At 46.8% G+C, this 14,139-nt stretch overlaps 2 protein-coding genes across 3 annotated transcripts in view; one reads left to right on the forward strand and one right to left on the reverse strand.

The window, feature by feature from the left end:
- LOC119544039 (high density lipoprotein binding protein) overlaps positions 1-12,349 on the reverse strand; it is an 88,065-nt gene extending 75,716 nt beyond the window's left edge. Inside the window, exon 1 of the mRNA XM_037849060.1 lies at positions 12,226-12,349. The gene's annotated coding sequence lies outside the window, so the exon portion shown is untranslated. The remainder of the gene's footprint in view (positions 1-12,225) is intronic.
- A 190-nt stretch (positions 12,350-12,539) lies between these two features.
- SEPTIN2 (septin 2) overlaps positions 12,540-14,139 on the forward strand; it is a 37,166-nt gene continuing 35,566 nt past the window's right edge. The window contains exon 1 of one of the 2 annotated variants that reach the window (XM_037848863.1): positions 12,540-12,620. The gene's annotated coding sequence lies outside the window, so the exon portion shown is untranslated. The remainder of the gene's footprint in view (positions 12,621-14,139) is intronic. The other variant, XM_037848864.1, reaches the window with a different exon arrangement.

The raw sequence follows: 14,139 nt of genomic DNA on the forward strand, positions 1-14,139 counted from the left end.
TGCAGACACCACAATCCGAAGGGAAAAGGCAGGGCTCTCCACCTGGGCTGGCCACCAGGGTTGCTGAGTGCCACACAGACTGTCCCAAAAGACACAGAGAGAAGCAAACCTCAAACCGAGTAACTCCTGCTCTTTGAGCAAGGCTGCCCAAGGAGGGGAGAGTGACGCTGGGCGGGGAAGGGAATGGCCACATCAATCAGAAATGGCTTAAAAGAGAGGAAAACGCAAACACACTTCTGCCACTTCAGGATTGGGGTAAGGAGATGATGGTGGCCACTAGAGAAGCATTAGTACATTTTGGAATTAAAACAGTCTTGCAAGAAGACTCCTATACCATACCCAAGAATTTCTCAATAGGCTAAAACTAAAATAACCTTCAATAAAGTCACATGGCCAACTGCTAGCAAAAACCGAAGTACCACAAAAGTCACTTGGGGCAAGGTTTGATGGAGTCCTTCACACAGCCATTTCCTCCTTGAAGATTTATTTCAAAAACTAACAGCACAACCCGAAATCCAAAGGTCCTCAAGAGGAAGAAATTAAGGGCTGGAGCTTTACACACGCACACACGCACACACACACAGCAGCATCTTAGACAAGCCCCAACTAATGAGGTAGGAGGTAAGGCCGGCCACAAGAGTCCACACACCACGATGCTCCAAAAGCACAGGCATCTTTGAAAGGCTCAAATGAAAGCCAACACATGCTTTAAAAGGTCACCTGTTGACTCTTTCATAGTAACAACATTTTTTTTTTCTCTGCATTTGTGCAATCTTTCAGAAAAGAACAGTACTTATCGATCTCGGAGGGCGGCGACGACCATCACCTGCGGGCACCTGTATCAGCAGCGTGAGGGACTCAGGTGGCCCCTTGCCTGAAAGGAAGGCTCTGGCTGTGGCCAGCTCTCGTCTAGACTTCCCAGGGACAGGTGGGCGGGGCCCGGGGCTCCAGGGAGCACACCTGTGCAGCACACCTGGAAGGGACAGACGAGTGACACAGGCAGTCTGCAGGCATGGGGGGGGCTCAGCCACACAGGCAACCAGGTGACAAAGGGGCTGTCAGCTCAGCTCCATGCTCGAGCAAGTATCAAAACGGAAGCCTTGTTCCAAAAGAACACTGTAGTCTTCAAATTTATCAGCTTCACACACACTGAGTTTAGCTAATGCTACAGAATCATCTAATTTTCTACCCATCAGAAAAGAGTTTAAAAAGTAAATGTAACACAGTAATTCCATTGGAATGACACTTATAAACGAGCCAGGTAATTAATGACATTAGTAAGCATATAATGTTAAGAGTGAAATCAAGAGAATCACATACTTTTGTTACAAAATAAAACACATTAGGATAATGCAGTATATTTGATTTAGTTCACCCTAGTAAGCACTGGAGTTAATTTTATGCATTTACAGTGATCTAAGGACAGGATCTCTTCGGGTGTCAGTGCACTGTCCTCAACATACAGAACACAAAGTGAAAGAAACATGAATTTAAAATTCCCCTCCTACACGTCTCAGGGTCTTCTAGTTCCCAGCTGTGCAGCACCTCCAATGGTTGCAGGAAAAGGCACTGAGGCCACACTTTCCTCTCTTCTTTCTTAATTTTTAAAGAAAAAGAGTTGAAGGGAAGACGGTCTCCATGCTTCTGTGTCACAAGGAGTCAGAAGGCGTCCACTTCCCACTGCAGAGGCAGCCCCGCATGCAGGCCCGCTCCCAGCCAGCCACCCGCCCCCACCTCCACTCCAAAAGCAGCAGAAGAGGCCAAACTACCCCTTTCAAAAAGTGTTTCTCCTAATTCTCCACTTGTATTTGTTTCCTCTTTTCTTTCCCACCTTTCTTTGTTCCACTGGGTCATGGTCCTCTCGGGATGAGGGTGCTTTTCTTGAGCATCTCCAGCTCCCCTAAGGCTGTGTGTTGTGGCAACCTGTTCACCGAGCACAGCTCTCTCCCGAGCCTGCAGGTAGGATCCTCCCAAGAGGCCAGAAGTGGTTGCCAGGTAGACAGAAGCTAACAAGTTACCCCGGAGGAGCCTGCTTGCCCTCCCCCGGGAATCATGCCCACCCAGAGGTTCACAGGATCACTTAGGAGCCCACCTTCTTCCCAGGCCACAGGTGGCTCGGCCACCATTTTCTCGCCCTCCCTGACCGCTGGCGAGCCTTGGAGACTCTTCCCTCACAGTGTCATCCCAGCCCCCATGAACTGTGCTCCAGTCACCTGGGCCAAGGGCTGAGCAGGCCACACACACTGCTCGCCACCAGGTTCCACCACAGCACCTGCCTGATGGGGTGCTGAGAAGAGTTTCTATAGCGGAGATCATGCTCTACTTGATGCACTTGGCTCAAGTTATTCACCCCTCCTCCCTTGACCCCCAGAAAGATACCAGAAGCAGCACTGGGTCCAGCCAGCCGCACTAGCAGTGAGAGAAAAGCAGCCTGCACCAAGCCCGAACCAGGTAAGAGTCATTGCTGTCACCAAGGCTGAGGAGTGGACAGGGATCTCCTCCAGCAAGAGACGACAGGGCCTTCTCCCACCTCACAGGGCAGGGTCAAGAACCACAGCTCTACCTCCCAACTGCGGTCCCCACCCCAGTTCATGCCCCCAGGACAGGCTGTGGGAAGGTTAGAAAGCAGGACAATGACCAAGGAACCATGCTAACAGAGGTGTCACAGCATACCAGGGCTTCTCGGAAACAGGCAAGAAGAGGGAGCAGCGTCTGCGCTGTGACTGGGGATGGTTTTAGGTGACAACAATCAGCTGCCTGAACAACAGCAGGCCTGGAACACTGAGCAGGGCCACAGAAGGCACATACTGAAGATTTTGGGGTTTCAACAGTTACTCCAAGTATGTTCAAACCTCTGGGGAAAACTGCTCCATGAAGCTATTCACCGAGGCCACAAGTTCAACAGTGGTCAAAGAAAACAAAACAAGTGTCAATTGAGGCCTGGCCTTCAATCTGCATTATTTCTGTATCCAGCATATCTGTCAGGGCCTAAAAAGCTGATCTGGATTTTAGTAGCCAGTGATAATTCACCAAGAAGTCAGGGAAGGACAAGTATTCAGAATATTACCTTTTTGACCATCAGCACTATGTCGTATCTGCTTGTCCCACGACAGCATGCACAAGCTGCACCTGTTGTGGCCACGTTACTCTGCTAAGCCTCGGGGCCTGAAGCAACTGAAAGCATTATCAGTGCCCTCTGATGGCTTATGCATAATCCAGACTGGGGGTGGAAGGCGGTAGAATGAAGAGGGAAATCGCCCAACAAGACTCGCACATTCATCAGATGGAAGTTGGGGAGGAGGCAGACAGGCTTTGAAGCTGGGTCACTTGACAGATGGATGCCGACATAAGACAGCCAGAGGTGAGAACAGGAGATCGGCCCCTAGAAGCAGGGTCAGAGATGCACTGGACTCTACAGAAACGGGCCTGAATACTAAAGTGGAATTAGGATTGGGACTGCGATTTATTCATTCATTTCCTTACCCTAAACCTACTTATGAACATATTCTCAGTGAAAAATGTTTGTTGACTGAACCAATCAGAGCGATCATTCAAAATTCTAAGGGACACAGGACATTTTTTTTTTTAATCATCATTTTATTGAGATATATTCACATACCGCGCAGTCATACAAAACAAATTGTACTTTCGATTGTTTACAGTACCATTACATAGTTGTACATTCATCACCTAAATCAATCCGACACCTTCATTAGCACACACACAAAAATAACAAGAATAATAATTAGAGTGAAAAAGAGCAATTGAAGTAAAAAAGAACACTGGGTACCTTTGTCTGTTTGTTTCCTTCCCCTACTTTTCTACACATCCATCCATAAACTAGACAAAGTGGAGTTTGGTCCTTATGGCTTTCCCAATCCCATTGTCACCCCTCATAAGCTACATTTTTATACAACTGTCTTCGAGATTCATGGGTTCTGGGTTGTAGTTTAATAGTTTCAGGTATCCACCACCAGCTACCCCAATTCTTTAGAACCTAAAAAAGGTTGTCTAAAGTGTGCGTAAGAGTGCCCACCAGAGTGAGCTCTCGGCTCGTTTTGGAATCTCTCTGCCACTGAAGCTTATTTCATTTCCTTTCACATCCCCCTTTTGGTCAAGAAGATGTTCTCCATCCCACGATGCCGGGTCTACATTCCTCCCCGGGAGTCATATTCCACGTTGCCAGGGAGATTCACTTCCCTGGGGGGACACAGGACATTTTACAGAGTTTAGTCCAAGGCAGAGTATCTACCATGCAGCCAAGGCCTGGTTGGTGCATCACCTAGACTCGAAAGGACAGTCTGGATGTAACACCTCCTTTCTGATCCTGAGCTTTAGAGAAGCCCTAGAGACACTCAAGGATAAATCTGTCAAAGCTGAATGTTTAAATGTGTGAACTTCCAAAAGTGAGGAGGAAATAATACAGATCTTGATGTATCTGTGTCTGGTCTCCAATCCTCTAAAAGGAGCTGGTACTAATAACTGCCTTTTGGTGTAACCATGAGGATTAAGTGAGCTTATATGCAAACCGCTTAGGCCGAGCCTAGCACATAGCAAACTGGGTGAGGACTTTCCATTGCCATGATCATCCCCAACCTCTGTGACATGAGGACACAAACATCCTGGCAGCCCTAGCCCAGCACCTTGCTAGTGCGAGGGCTTCGCCTGTCCCCAGTGGGGATGGGATCTGGATGCAGTTTCCTCAACGTGGCCCTGTGGCTGCTGCTGTTGTTTTTTTAACACTCACCACTCTTGATTTCCAGACTATTTTCATCATCCAAACCAAAACCCAGGTTCATGTGGCAATGACTCCCCAACCCCCTCCCCCTGGCCCACAATCACTATTCTGCTTTCTGTCTCTATGAACTTCCTTATTCTATTTCATATAAAAGAAATCATACAATGTTGGTCCTTTTGTGTCTGGCTTATTTCACTCGACATGATGTCTTCAAGGTTCATTCACCTTGTTGCACGAATCAGATCTTCATTCCTTTTTATGGGTAAATACTATTCCATTGTTGTGTATGTAGCATATTTTATTTATCCACCCCTCAACTGATGGACACTTAGGTTCCTTCCAGTTTTTGGCAAATCTGAATAATGCTGTGATGAACAATGGTGTACAAACATCTGTTCTATTCCCTGCTTTCAAATCTTTTGGGCATATACCTACAAGTGGGACGTCAGGTCATATGGTAGTTCTGTACTTAACTTTCTGAGGGACTTCCAGAGCAGCTGCACCATTTTACATCCTTACCAGAAATGAACGGGTGTACCTATTTCTCCACATCTTCTCCAACGCTTGTAGTTTTCTTTTCTTTTTAATACTAGCTATTTTAGTGGGTGTGAAATGCTATCTCACTCTGGTTTTGATTTGCATTGCCCTAACAGCTAATAATGTTGAGCATCCTTTCATGTGCTTTTTGGCCATTTGTATATCTTCTTTGGAGAGATGTCTATTCAAGTCTTTTGCCCATTTTTTAATTGGGTGGTTTGTTTTTTTGTTGTTCAGTTGTAGGATTTCTTTATATATTCTAGGTATTAGACCTTTAAGGGATCTAGTATCCTTTTATTTCATCCTGAAGGATTCCCTTTAGCATTTCTTATAGGGTAGGTCATCTGGTCAATGAACTCATTCAGCTTTTGTTTATCTATAAATGGCTTAATTTCTCCTTTATTTTTCAAAGATAACTTTTGCAAATAAAGGATTCTTAGTTAACAGTTTTTTTTTCCTTTAAATATACCATCCCACTGTCTTCTGGCCTCCATGGTTTCTGATGAGAAATTCGTTGTTAATCCTATTGGGGATCCCTTGTATGTGACAAGCCACTTCTGTCTTGCTACTTTCAAAATCCTGTGTCTTTGGAGTTTGACAATTTTGCTCTAACATCTTTGTGTACATCTCTTTTAGACTATCTTGCTTGGCGTTCGTTAAGCTTCCTGGATGTTGTACATTCATGCCTTTCTATCAGATTTGGGAAGTTAGGGGCCATTGTTTCATCACATACTTTTTCTGCTCCTTTTTCCCTCTTTTGTCCTGTGGAACTCCAATTATGTGTGCACTTGCCGATGTCCCACAGGTCCCTCAGGCTCTGTTCATTTTTCTTCATTATTTTTTCCTTCTGCTCCTCACACCGGATAATTTCAATCATTTTCTTTTCAAGTTCACCTATCCTTTTTCTTTCTGTTAAAATCTGCTGTTGAATCCACCTGATTTTTTTTTTATTTCAATTACTGTATTTTTGCAGCTCCAAAATTTGTTTGGTTCCTTTTTATAATTCCCGTCTCTTTATTTTGTTCACAGCAGGTTTTCTCAATTTCCTTTAGTTCTTTGTACATGAATTCCTTTAGCTCACTGAACACATTTAGGGCAGTTCATTTCAAGTCTTTGACTAACCGTTTTAATGTACAAGCTTCCTCAGAGAAGAGTCTCAGTGTTAAAGCACAGAGGCCTGAATTCTGGCTCTATACTCGGTACTCTGGTGTGCCCATTCCCGATTCGCCTGGCTTGCCTTGGTGCCTCCCTCATAAAGTGGGAATAATAACAGTATCTAATTCTTACAGTTGATGGGAAAAGTGAAAATGCTGTGAACAGGCTCTGGCACACAGTAACCCCTCATGTCAGCCCCTCCCCATCACTCAACACTTGGCTGCAACTCTTCAGAGGCTCCAAAGGCCTCACGATCCACCTTCCGTGAGCACCAGCCCCCTTCCTAGGCCTCCCTCCTCCCACTACCCCCTCACTTACTCTGCTCCACACTGGTCTTCTAGCATACTCCTCTGTATGCAAAACACATTCTGCCCCAGTGCCTTTACACTGCTATTGCCATTCTTTCTACTTGGAATGCTCTTCCCTAGCCAGCCATCCAGATGTTTCTCTGGGAAATCTGAAGAGGCTGGAAGAAAGTGACATGTGCACTGTAAGGATATGAAGGATACGGCCCAGCCAAATGTCTTTGCCAGGAATGCCACAGATGGCAGCCCCAACCACATGCTCAGAGCCCCCTGAGACAGAAGCAGGCATGAAAACATCACAAGATAGTCAAGAAAAGGCTCTAAAATGAAAATGAAAAACTGAAAATGAACAAAAACCAATCGAAAGCAAACAGCAACTTTAGAGAAAACTTAAAAAGAAAAACTCACTGATATCCTCAGAGAGATAAGAGGAGATATTGCATGCGTAAGAGAGGAATATCAAAAAAACACTTAGAAAGAAAATGAGAAAAACTCAACAGAAGGGCTTAAGAGAAAGCTGAAGACATGTTTCAGACAGAAAATGGAAAACGTAAGAAATTATACTATAGTCCAGAAGGTCCAATAGCTGAATTCCAGAAAAAGAGAAACAGAATGGGAAGAAATCAAAGAAATAAATCAAGAAAATTTCCCAGCATTAAAGAACACGAGTTTCCAACTAAAGGGGCAGCTGAAGTAGGCAGGACGACAGATGAAAATAGACTTCAAGAGGCATCATCGCTCTTGGTGTTTTGAATTTCAGAGAGAAAATCCTTCATCCTCCAGAGAGGAAAACACAGTCACGAGCAAAGGCTCGGAAATCAGAATGGGTAAAACAAAGCAGTTTTAGATTTAGAGCCTCAAAACTTCATGTTCCACACACCTTTTCTCAGAGAGAACAAAATCAAGAGGAAGATAAGGTTTACAGAAAACAGAGGATCCAAATAGAGAGTGATGAAACCTGCAGGATGATGGTGAAGGAATACTCCAAATACTGTCAAGATGAGAGCAGGTCAAAAGCTTTGGAAGAGATTTACTCAAGAAAAAATTAATAAAATACTGAATTTTATCAGATAGAAAGGACTGAATTCCCTGAAGATGATTTAGATGACTGGTAGAGAATTTATGGTTGAATTTTAGTGACAAATATATAGAAAAACTAAGCAAACAACACACAAACAAGACTCTTCATAACTTCAGGGAAGAGAGTTACTGAGGGGAGGAAAAGTCTTCCTATTACGTTATTTGGGCTAGTTGTGAATGGCACTATGTAGACATAATATTAACACTGAATATGGAATTAACCAAATTAAGGATAAACTGACTTTGGAAAGCCTCCAGAAGATGTATGTTGCTATATCTGTATGCATTTGTGTGCACAGAGGCAGAAGGGTGAAGAAAGAAACTTCACATCTACTCTTAGTGCAAAGTGAAGAGACAATGTATAAAAGGAGGGTGGGGGGAGGAGTGACAAGTAAGCAAGGCATACACAGATGCTATAAAAGTTGGAGGTAAAGACCAAAGCAATGAGCTACGAGTAGAAAGTAGGTGGCTCGATGGGGGAGGAAATAGGATAAAGGGAAGGAGGTTGATACTTTTTTCCCTACAAGACTTTCTAGAATTAGTTGACCTTTCAAATTATACGAAAGTAATACTCTTGATTTGATGTAAAATGAAATTTTAATTGTAAAATTCATACAATTACCAATAAAAAGTATTAAGGGACTGTATGCACGATCAATGTATTGTTACCAAATGCATGACACAGTGACACGATGCCCAGACGTGTTTCAGAACACGTGTCCGGCTGGTCCCAAATAGCATTTGAGAACAGTAAAGCAACAGCCTACTAGGGATAGCACTTCTGACACATTTCTGATTTCAGAAATATGAAAAACACCTTGCTTTAGCCCAAAATAAATGCCATCGACTTCTAAAATATTATACACATGAAATACTTTCCAGATTTCCAAATATTTAATGGTTTGCCTGCCTTTATAATTTAAGGGAAAAGGAATTCTGACACAGCGTCTCTGGCTGCTTTTCTACTTGATCATAGGCTTCTTCACAACAACGGCCTTGGACTTGTGGCCACCACAGCTGAGCAACTGAGAACTCAGTGTGCACAGAGCTGCGGCTGGGAGCTTGGTTACCACGTAATAGGAAAAGGAGGACAGCCTTCCTAACGTGGGGTAGATGCGCGCTGAAGGGGCCATGCCAAGAGAAAGGACCACACAGTAAAGATCACATTCTCTGCTCAGGTCCTTTCGGTAAATAACTCCATTACAACTGGGAAGCACCAGGGGAGGATCTATCTGACCCACTAAAGATCACAAGTGACCTCAGCGGACACAGGGTAAGTCATCACTGAAATCCTGATTTATGTCAGTGTCTTCTTAGATAGGGCCAATGGTGGAGCACGAAGCCCTTTGCAACACTGTCTCAGGCTGTACACCAAATTCTCAACCTGTTGTCCGTAAATGCCAGGCCCTCCTTTTTTTTTTTTTTTTTAATCTTCATTTTATTGAGATATATTCACATACCACGCAGTCATACAAAACAAATCGTACTTTCGATTGTTCACAGTACCATTACATAGTGGTACATTCATCACCCAAATCAATCCCTGACACCTTCATTAGCACACACACAAAAATAACAAGAATAATAATTAAAGTGAAAAAGAGCAATTGAAGTAAAAAAGAACACTGGGTATCTTTGTCTGTTTGTTTCCTTCCCCTATTTTTCTACTCATCTATCCATAAACTAGACAAAGTGGAGTGTGGTCCTTATGGCTTTCCCAATCCCACTGTCACCCCTCATAAGCTACATTTTTATACAACTGTCTTCGAGATTCATGGGTTCTGGGTTGTAGTTTGATAGTTTCAGGTATCCACCACCAGCTACCCCAATTCTTTAGAACCTAAAAAGGGTTGTCTAAAGTGTGCGTAAGAGTGCCCACCAGAGTGACCTCTCGGCTCTTTTTGGAATCTCTCTGCCACTGAAGCTTATTTCATTTCCTTTCACATCCCCCTTTTGGTCAAGAAGATGTTCTCCGTCCCACGATGCCGGGTCTACATTCCTCCCCGGGAGTCATATTCCACGTTGCCAGGGAGATTCACTCCCCTGGGTGTCTGATCCCACGTAGGGGGGAGGGCAGTGATTTCACCTTTCAAGTTGGCTTAGCCAGAGAGAGAGGGCCACATCTGAGCAACAAAGAGGCACTCGGGACGAGGGTCTTAGGCACAACCATAGGGAGGCCTAGCCTCTCCTTTGCAGCAACCGTCTTCCCAAGGGTAAAACCTGTGGTAGAGGGCTCAACCCATCAAACCACCAGTCCCCTATGTCTGTGGTCATGTTAGCAACCATGGAGGTGGGGTAGGCGAATACCCCTGCATTCTCCACACAGGCCCTCCTTTTGCACAAGCTAGTATTCCTATTTACAACACCCCGTTGTGCAAGTTTAGCTGGAAAAACTCTATTCATCCTTTAAACACCAGTTCAAGGACCATATTCTTTGTGAAGACTTTCCAACAGGTAATCACTTCCTCCTCTTTCCTATCTCCATAACTTGGATACATTTCTATTTTTGCATTTTTCACATTGTAATCTTTCTTTTTTTTTTTTTTTTTTAACACGTGAATCTTCTATGCTAGACCACAAGCTGCTTGAGGAAAAGAAAAAAGTCTCTGTCTTCTTCACCTTGGTATCAGAAACCTGAATGTGTGCGGCACTTAGCAGTTGACAATAAATGTTCTGAATTACACTACTGAAGAAGTGAGGCCATGAGGCTCAAACAATCAGAAGTCCAAAGCAACAAAACAAAGGGAAAAAACACTAATCCTCCCATCAGGGCACTGAGATGCCAGTTTGGCCACTGGAGAGGACAAGGTGAGTTGGCTTCAGCCTGGGGGCACCGAGTGCCCCAACTTCACCCTAGAGGGGTCTCCTTCCACTCAGCATTCAACGCACATTTTACCCAACTACCTTGACTCCAGATAAGGTGAGGCAAGCCCCCACAACAGTGCTTGTTGACACATAACGGTAGGTGGAGGAACCCTTAATCCTCATTGTCTTTCAAATGCTGTACTTGAGGACCTGAGGGAGAATGCTTAGTTTCCCCCAGAGCCTAAGGCTCTTATGATAGGTTTCAGACCACGAGAACCCTGAGCACCAATCATGGAAGCCATTCTTAACCCACCACCTGCTCAACGACCCTAAAACACTGCATCCAAGTATCCTAATGTTAAACCTACTTAATGAGTTTAGCTTGGTGGTACTTCAGTGTTCAAAACCATCAAAATATAAACTCCTCAGGCACCAGGTTTCACCTGTTTTCAGTGTCCCAGGTTTGCCTCTGACAAAATCCTAATGGTGACTTGCCCTATCTTAACAGGGACTTAAAGTTACCTGACAAGAAAGAGCCTGACTATCCTTAAGCAGACAGCAATCAAATGTGAAGTCAAGGAGTAGCTATGAATCTGAGGGCACATAACAAAGCCCCACACTGAAGGGCAAGTCATCCCGTTACTAAAAACGGATACATACCCCCAGACGTTTCATTTGACCATAAGCATTGTTTAATTAAAAAAAAAAAAAAAACCCAATTCCATTTTTCCTTGGGTTTTACACGGCATGCGGGTTTTACACAGATCGATCTGACGCTCTCATTTTCTACCCGCATGGGAGGAGATATTTAGCAGCCAGCCCCGAGCACTGAGCCAGTATTCAAAGGAGCTGAGCACAAACATACTCCTAAAATATTCCTGTGTCAGAAACAGTTTCGGGTTCCCAACACTATGCCTGTCACCTGCAGAGACTCCAAAAATGTGTTTCCTTTCAGTCAGGGATAATCTAGAAAGGCTTCCTGCACGAGTGGCCTCCAGGTCGCAAGAAGAGAGGAGGAGGGGAAGGACATCCCGAACCCCAGGCCGAGCAAGCCCCACTCCCGTCCGGGCCAGGCCGCGGCCGGACATCGCACCGTCCCATTCCCGAACCACGGCGCCGGAAGCAGGCCCTCCCCGGGCCTCACCCCTGGAGGCCCGCCACGAGAGGAAAGCGAGGGGCCCGGGCCCGCATATCTCCCGCTCCGCCCGCCCCGCAGGGCGGCAGGCCCAGCCCCGGGCGGAAAGCGGGCGCGAAAGAGCCACGTCCCGAGGGACAAACGCCCAACTCTATGGTCGGGGGAGCGGCCCGCCAGCCCCACATGACGCGCGCGCCGCCAATCCGGGCGAGGCCCCGGACCACCGAGACGACGGCAGCCCAGGGCTAGAGCAGCGCCGCCCGCCGCCCGCCGGCCCCGGGCCAGCGCCCCAGCTCGGTGCTGCCGCCATCTTTCTGGAGGAGAGGCCCAGCGCGGAGGCGCCCCCTCCCCGAGATCGCTTCACACTCCTACCACCCTCCCCCGTCCGCCTCTCCTCAGTCACTTGGCTCCTTCTAAAGAAACGCTCTTCCCCCCATTCTAGTTACCCGCAAGGCAAAGGTTCACGTTACCTGTTCTACTCTTACAAGCGTAAGAAAACCAAGCTCATAAGGTAGGAACTGTGGCGAAACAGGGACAAGCCGCCATCTTGGTAAAGGAGAAGAGGCTACGCTTGACCTCCCCCCCCACCCCCAGCCTCTATATGGCCAACCGCCGTGGGAGGGGCGCGGCGCCTGCGCAGAGGCGCAAACCCCGGACGGATCTGCGCCTGCGTATTCGGAAGCAGGCGAATGGGGGAGGGGAAGGACACGCCGAGCTGGGACGAGTCGAGCTGGCAAGAGGCGGGGCGACGCGGTGACGCAGACCGCACGCACGCTGGGCGGGGCGGGGCGGGGCGCGAGCTGGCCGCGGGCGCTGGGCGGCTCCGTGGCGCGGTCAGTTGGCGCCTGGTCTTCGGCGGTGCGCGGTGAGTGTTGCGCTCTGGGTCCCGCGCCTCGATGGGGCGTGGGTGTGTGTGGCCCGGCCCTCCGAGAGGCTTCGAGGCTGTCCCCGCCGCCCGGGCCCCTCGGGGAGGGCACCCGCTCGCCCGGGCCTCAGGGTCGAGCGGGGCGGCGGCCGGGGGGAGGGGCGGCCGCGCCCTGGTCGCTCGGCGGCCCCGGGGTCGCCCCAGCCGGGCCTTCGTGCTCCCGCCCCAGATCCCGCCATCCCCTTGCACATCCTAAATAGTAGGCCTTGGGGCGTCGGATGCCGCCGGTCGCTGCCCTGGCTGGGGAAATTTGGGTGAAAGCCCTTAAGGAAAAATACAAAGTCGTACCAGGCACTTTTAAACGGGGTGGCCATCTTGTCACTTTGAAGTGTGGCCTTTTATCTTAAAAAATGTGGAAGACGGGTCGAGCTAGTTCTGCGAGTATTTCCAAACCTTGTGAAGGACCTTTGTTTCTGCTGTTGGTAACCCCTCAAAAGACATTTGTTTCTCTTATCAAATTTGAAGCGCCCCTGGAGCCATTGGCGTTTGAATGCGGTGGTGGGTGGGCACTGCTCTAGCGGCTGCAGGGAAAGCAGTGGGCAAGACAGAACGGCCCCTGCGCTGGGGCATTGACTTCTGCTGTGGTGTTGAGGCAGAGAATAGGCAGAGAACTGGTATCAAGGAGGGGCAGGTGGAGAGTGGGGAGGGGGCTCGCCATTTGCAGGAAGATCTGAAGGATGAGGAGTGAAGCCTGTGGCTCCTGTTGCCTTCCTGATAGAGTGATGTGGCCCACAGGATCCTAGGAGATGTGACCTGCCTGGTCAGTACCACCCCAGACAAAGCCACACCACCGTTCCTTCAGTTACTGTGCTCTTCCTCACCTTTGGCCTTCACAGCCCCACTTTCTCTGTCTCTGCTGCTCTGTTGTTGGGGCTTGGTTTGAATTAGATCCCTCCAGTCAGAGTTAGGTGTTTGCCTGGCAGCCACTAGGCCCTGGGCCCACCCTTTATCTTTCTACTCATGGTTGTCCACTAATCTTTAGCCTTGAGAGTGGCAGGGGATAGGTTGATCTTGCTACTACTCATTGTGCCTCATGGTAACCAGTGCATAGTAGGTCTGCAGGTAATTCTTTTTTTTTTAATTCATTTTTATTGAGATAAGTTTACATACCATGCAGTTATACAAAGTGTACATTCAGTTGTTCACAATATCATTATATAGTTGTGCATTCATCACCAAAATTAATTTTTGAACATTTTCATTTTCACACACACTAAAATAATAAGAAGAAAAATTAAAGTGAAAAAGAACAATTAAAGTAAAAAAGAACACTGGGTGCCTTTTTTTTTTTTCCTTTGCCCCCATTTTTCTACTCATTCATCCATACACTGGACAAAAGGGAGTGTGGTCCATGGTCTATCTCATAAGCTACATTTTTATACAATCATCTTCAAGATTCATGGGTTCTGGATTGTAGTTTGATAGTTTCAGGTATTTACTGCTAGCTATTCCAATTCAT

Source organism: Choloepus didactylus, chromosome 9, assembly GCF_015220235.1.
Source record: "Choloepus didactylus isolate mChoDid1 chromosome 9, mChoDid1.pri, whole genome shotgun sequence".
Lineage (NCBI taxonomy): Eukaryota > Metazoa > Chordata > Mammalia > Pilosa > Megalonychidae > Choloepus > Choloepus didactylus.